Source organism: Podarcis erhardii (genome assembly GCF_964252035.2).
Source record: "Podarcis erhardii genome assembly, chromosome: 18".
NCBI lineage: Eukaryota > Metazoa > Chordata > Lepidosauria > Squamata > Lacertidae > Podarcis > Podarcis erhardii.
The window spans coordinates 7,283,106-7,290,051 of NC_138516.1; positions in this window are offsets into that span (position 1 = coordinate 7,283,106).

Here is a 6,946-nt window from a genome sequence, read left to right on the forward strand (position 1 = left end):
GGATTCGAACCGCCGACCTTCCGATCGGCAAGCCCAAGAGGCTCAGTGGTTTAGACCACAGCACCACCTATACCTTTTGTCTTCGTATACAGCCCTTTAACAGCACATAAATAAAATTCTTGCAAATCCAAGACAGATTCCAACTGGGACAAAAGGTTCAGAAGGCTTGCTGAAAGTTCCGCCCCAATACCAGCCCTTGCAGTTGTTCGTTGACCCGATATACATCACGAATAGAAATTTATTTCTAGATGTATTTTGGTTACCATTACTGCGGATGCCTGGATCAGCTTTCCTGCGCAGAGAAGCCAAGCCACCCACGTACCCAGCTAAGCTTCATTACCCAGGAGGACAATTAAAACATGCTGAGGCTCGTGGCTGTGAGCAGTTGCTATTAATTTGTTTTGCAGGGAGCCTGGAAGAGGGAGTTTTGTCCCAGGAGAAAGGCTACGCTGAATGTTCAGGTCAGATGATCAATTTGTGGGCAATGTGGGGGGGTTGCTTTTTTTTACCCTCCCTGACGCAACTGTGCATCCTATAATAAGATATTTCTTCCTTTCACAGATAAAAATTAAGGTTTCCTGATCCTAAAAATGGTAACTGTGTTTGGTTTTCCTGTAGCTCCAGATTTCCTGCAGCTAAATCACACCTAGCAGTAAAAGGGCCCATATGCAGTGGTGCCTCGGGTTAAGTACTTAATTCGTTTCAGAGGTCCGTTCTTAACCTGAAACTGTTCTTAACCTGAAGCACCACTTGAGCTAATGGGGCCTCCTGCTGCTGCCACACCGCCAGAGCACGATTTCTGTCCTCATCCTGAAGCAAAGTTCTTAACCTGAAGCACTATTTCTGGGTTAGCGGAGTCTGTAACCTGAAGCGTATGTAACCCGAGGTACCACTGTAAAGGAAATCCATACGTGTTATCATTTCAGTGATGAAAATAGGGACGTCCTATTCCATGGGTAGGGGACACAGGTGGCGCTGTGGGTTAAACCACAGAGCCTAGGGCTTGCCGATGGGATGGTTGGCGGTTCAAATCCCTGCAATGATTGGGTGAGTTCCTGTTGCTCGGTCCCTGCTCCTGCCCACCTAGCAGTTCAAAAGCACGTCAAAGTGCAAGTAGAAAAATAGGTACTGCTCCGTCGGGAAGGTAAACGGCGTTTCCGTGCGCTGCTCTGCTTCGCCAGAAGCGGCTTAGTCCTGCTGGCCACATGACCCGGAAGCTGCACGCCGGCTCCCTTGGCCAGTAAAGCGAGATGAGCGCTGCAACCCCAGAGTCGGCCACGACTGGACCTAATGGTCAGGGGTCCCTTTACCTTTTACCTTTATTCCACGGGTAGGCAAACTACGGCCTGGGGGCCAGATCCGGCCTAATCGCCTTCTAAATTCGGCCCCGCAGACGGTCCAGGAATCAGCGTGTTTTCACATGAGTAGAATGTGTCCTTTTATTTAAAATGTATCTCTGGGTTATTTGTGGGGCATAGGAATTTGTTCATTCCGCCCCCCCCAAAAATATATAGTCCGGCCCGCCACAAGGTCTGAGGGATAGTGGACCAGCCCTCTGCTGAAAATGTTTGCTGACCCCTGTATATTCCATAGTAATAATAATAATAATATATAATGAATTGAAAAGGATGTTTAAAATAACGTTTGTAAAAAAATAAACTCAGAAGCTTTTCTTTGGGGAATTACAGGGACAGAACTACCGAAACAGTATAGGAAATTTATTCGTGTATGTTTCCAGGAAAGGAAGAATGAATTCAAAAACTTATGGAATATGCAGAAATAGTGAAACTTACCTGAAGAATAAGAAATAGAGATAACAAACTTTTTTTTAATAAAAGAATGGAAACGGTTTATTGAATTTTTACAGATAGATTGCAAGCAGATAAAAACATTGGCAGGATTATAGTAACAACATGCACTTTGATAAGAGTATACAATATAAAAGCACAAAAATGTACAATAACAAACAAAACAATAACACCACGGCACACGCTACAACATTTACCCGATGAATATAGGATGTCCTTAATAATAATAATAATAATAATAATAATAATAATAATAATAATTTCATTTTTTTGAAATCCCACCCATCTGAATGGGTTGCCCCAGCGACGCTGGGTGGCTTCCAACATATAAAAATAACAATACAGTGGTACCTCGGGTTAAGTACTTATTTCGTTCCGGAGGTCCGTTCTTAACCTGAAACTGTTCTTAACCTGAAGCACCACTTTAGCTAATGGGGCCTCCTGCTGCTGCCACGCTGCCGGAGCATGATTTCTGTTCTCATCCTGAAGCAAAGTTCTTAACCTGAAGCACTATTTCTGGGTTAGTGGAGTCTGTAACCTGAAGCGTATGTAACCCGAGGTACCACTGTAGAGATAAACCTTTTTTTAAATAAAAGAATGGAAAGGGTTTATTCAATTTTTACAGATAGATTGTAAAGAGATAAAAACATTGGCAGGATTATTGTAACAACCTGCAGTTCGAGAAGAGTATATATTTAAAGTAGATGAAAAAATGAGCAAATTAGGTTCATTTGGGTATGTAGAAGATATTAAAAATAAATGTAAGGAATGTAAGGAACCAGGGACTGTCCCTGGCAAAGAGGGACTCCTGGAGGGTCCGCTCCCTGTCGCTTTTCCTACCTCGCAGGGTGGTTTTGAGGGTCCAAGGGGGCAAGGGAGGGAAACGGCGATTGCTGCCTGCAGGACGAGAAGCGAGGCCTTGTTTCTCTCCCTGAACGGCTCTCCCTTTGTTCTTGGCACTGCCTGGATGCCTTTGATGCAATCAGGGCTTTCGCACATCCTTTATTCCTCCCACACTCCCTCCTTCCTTGGGAGGTTACTGTGCAAAAGGTCGCCGGCAGCCGCAAGCAAAGGAAATCTGAGGTCTCGCCAGCAGGCGCTGGGAGTCGGGGGGTCTCCGAATATGAGCCCTCTCTTTCAGAGAGGGAGAAAGCGAGCCTATGCTCGCAATTAGAACCACATGGGCCCTCCGGCCGCTGCAAAGAACTGCAGTTCCCCGCCTGCGCTGCGAGAGACGGCGCAGTTAGGAACACAGCGATCTGAATTGCACAGAGGGCATTGGAACGCTTGCCCATCGGGCTGAGTATCACCTGCACAGACTCGCAGCCGCTTGCCAGGGCTCCAGGGAGGGGTGTTCTCGCACCCGTGCCTGGAGACACAAGCAAAGGGATGGAACGGCTCAGAACTGTTCTTTGTGTGCCTCCTCCTGGAGTGTGGCAACACGAGAACAGGGCCTTCTCTGCAGTGGCTCCCCATTTGCGGGACGCTCGCCCCCAAAGAGGCTCACTTGGCCCCTTCATTGCATATCTTTAGACACCCTGGGCTTTTGGCTAATTCAACAGTCTCTGGCTTTTTAGACTGTGTCAGACGCTCCAAGTTCCCCTGTTTTCCAGGGACAGTCCCAGATTTACAGAAGCTATTTAGAAACAACAAACCACTTCTTCTTCTTCTTCTTTTTTAAAAAAAGCAGATTTATAGGCAGTGGAGCTGTTGCAGCAAGTGAGTCGTATGCACCCAGGGGGTCAGCAAATTTTTTCAGCAGGGGGCCGGTCCACTGTCCCTCAGATCTTGTGGGGGGCCGGACTATATTTTGAAGGAAAAAGATATGAACGAATTCCTATGCCCCACAAATAACCCGGAGATGCACTTTAAATAAAAGCACACATTGCAGTCATGTAAAAACACACTGATTCCCGGACTGTCCAGGGGCCGGATTTAGAGGGCGGTTGGACCAGATCTGGCCCCCGGGCCTTAGTTTGCCTGCCCATGGACTACTCGGTCAGATTTGGTTTCTCTAAGTCAGTGGTTGGAAAGGTTTTACCTGCCTGGACCGGTCAAGTCCTGCAGAGATCTCTCCATGCGCTGGATCGCACGAATGTGTGATTGTCCGTGTGTGTTTAGTGGCATCTGGGCATGCGCAGAGTGATTTTCGGCATCTGGGCACATGCAAATGCGATTTTCAAGTCCTGCAGAGATCTCTCCATGCGCTGGATCGCACGAATGTGTGATTGTGCGTGTGTGTTTAGTGGCATCTGGGCATGCGCAGAGTGATTTTCGGCATCTCGGCACATGCAAACGCAATTTTCAAGTCCTGCAGAGATCTCTCCATGCGCTGGATCGCACGAGTGTGTGATTGTGCGTGTGTGTTTAGTGGCATCTGGGCATGTGCAGAGTGATTTTCGGCATCTCGGCACATGTAAACACGATTTTCAAGTCCTGCAGAGACCTCTCCATGCACTGGATCACACGAATGTGTGATTGTGCGTGTGTGTTTAGTGGCATCTGGGCATGCACAGAGGTGATTTTTGGTGTCTGCGTGCACAGACACGATTCCCAGCACCGCACTGCACCGGTTTAGCGCAGTGCGCAGGGACTACCAAGCGGATGGCTCGAATCGGGGGCGGCTCGTAGGCGGGTAAAACTGCCCACGTGGGCCGCAGGTTGCGACCCCTGCTCTAAGTTTTTAAGAGCTTAAGAACCAGGTCAAAGGAAGTTCCCCCGCTTCCTGTGGGTTCCAGCAACTGGCAATCTCATTCCACCACCACCCCATCTTAAATTTGGTTCTTCAAATCTCCACAAGAGTTTGTCAGCGTAACCACAAACATGAGGAGGACCCAGTAATGCTAAGATGAAGGAAGCAGGGGAAAACTCAAGATGACCAAGCAGTCTTGGGGGCTGCTTTAATTGGAAACGCTGTCTAGCAAGGTTTCTGGTGAGAAACATCCCCTGTGTAGGGGGAAAAGAAGGGATTTGCTCAGAGAATGTCTGCTGGCTTGAATAAGGATTTGCTGAGCTAATAATTTGAACTGCAATACGAAAAGGGGAGGTGAGAGGAGGTCTGGGAAACAAGTTAATAGAAAATAAGTAATGGAAATTGTATTTGTTTTTAATTGTTTTCAATTTTGTATTTTTGTTATTTTTGTTATTTTTTGTGTTTCTTTTGTTTTTGTATTATTTTGGAAATGTTAATATTCTTTAAAAAAGAGAGAGAGAGAATGTCTCGTGGCTTGCTTTTGCTTGAGACAATTTGCACCAGAAAGGAAACCAGATGCAAATTTGTTGTTGTTGTTGAGTCGTTGAGTCGTGTTCGCCTCTTCGTGACCCCCTGGACCAGAGCACGCCAGGCACTCCTGTCTTCCACTGCCTCCTGCAGTTTGGTCAAACTCACATTGGTAGCTTCGAGAACACTGTCCCACCATCTTGTCCTCTGTCGTCCCCTTTTCCTTGTGCCCTCCATCTTTCCCAACATCAGGGTCTTTTCCAGGGAGTCTTCTCTTCTCAGGAGGTGGCCAAAGTATTGGAGCCTCAGCTTCAGGATCTGTCCTTCCAGTGAGCCCTCAGGGCTGATTTCCTTCAGAATGGAGAGGTTTGCTCTTCTTGCAGTCCATGGGACTCTCAAGAGTCTCCTCCAGCACCAGAATTCAAAAGCATCCATTCTTCGGCCATCAGCCTTCTTTATGGTCCAGCTCTCACTTCCATACATTACTACTGGGAAAACCATAGCTTTTACTAGCGGAATGTATAAATTTGAAAATACAAATAAAAAACTAGATGGGCCAAGGGTCCTATCCAGCGGGCTCTTTTTATTCCTAGCTCCAAAGGATGTCCGCTCTTAAGTTTTACAGGGAATGCATCAGCTACTTTCACCTGTGGCATCTCACTCAGGGCATTGTGGGTAATAAAAATGGCAGCTGCCTCCTGTAGCTAACGGGGGGGGGGGGGTGCCTAGAAACACACACCCTCTCCTGGAAAACCAGCTCTGCCTTTCTGCTCCTTACACAGGCCAGGCCGGACAAAACCTTACAAACCCACAACCTTGTTCTCTTCCTTGATGACGTGAACCGCTTCCCCCACTCCAACCCACCTCATTTGGTCACCGCAATCCATTCAAGTTTGTTCTGTCCTGAACTTTTACACGCTGACTCCCTCTTCCCCCTGCAACCCTGAAGGTCAAGTGTGGGAAGAGGAAGAGAACAGGACAGAACGAGGGAATCAAATTCTACCAGCAGATTGCACCGGATGTTCTTGTTGTTTAGTCCTTTAGTCGTGTCCGCCTCGTTGTGACCCCCTGGACCAGAGCACGCCAGGCACTCCTGTCTTCCACTGCCTCCCACAGTTTGGTCAAACTCATGCGGGTAGCTTTGAGAACACCGCCCAGCCATCTCATCCTCTGTCGTCCCCTTCTCCTTGTGTCCTCCATCTTTCCCAACATCAGGGTCTTTTCCAGGGAGCCTTCTCTTCTCATGAGGTGGCCAAAGTCTTGGAGCCTCAGCTTCAGGATCTGTCCTTCCAGTGAGCACTCAGGGCTGATTTCCTTCAGAATGGAGAGGTTTGATTTTCTTGCAGTCCATGGGACTCTCAAGAGTCTCCTCCAGCACCAGAATTCAAAAGCATCCATTCTTTGGCGATCAGCCTTCTATATGGTCCAGCTCTCACTTCCATACATCTCTACTGGGAAAACCATAGCTTTAACTATACGACCTTTTTTGAGGGGCTGCCTCCCCAAAATTGATAGACATTGCCATTCAAATGGTGTTTATGTTTGTGTGTGTGTGTCTTGTCATCCATTTTGCGGGGTGCAACTTACATGCCCCCCATATTTTATTCAAGTTGGCACCCTTGGTTCTAGAATGCCTTGGCGTCAGTGCCGGATTAAGCCCAGTGGAGGTCCCTAGGCAGTCGGAATCTCAAGGGCCCCACTTGCAATTTATCTCCAAATACGTTTCGGATTTTACCAACCCACAATTTTAACAAACCGATTTCAAGATCAAATCAATATTATGTTGAAGTCCTGTTTGGTAACCCGGCGCTGCTGCGCGTGGGTCGCGGCGACCGAAAGAAACACAAAATCCTCTCCGCCACGCGGAAAGATAGTTCTGTCCGTTCCTCGGAAAAAAACAAACTTGCCCAACGTGACA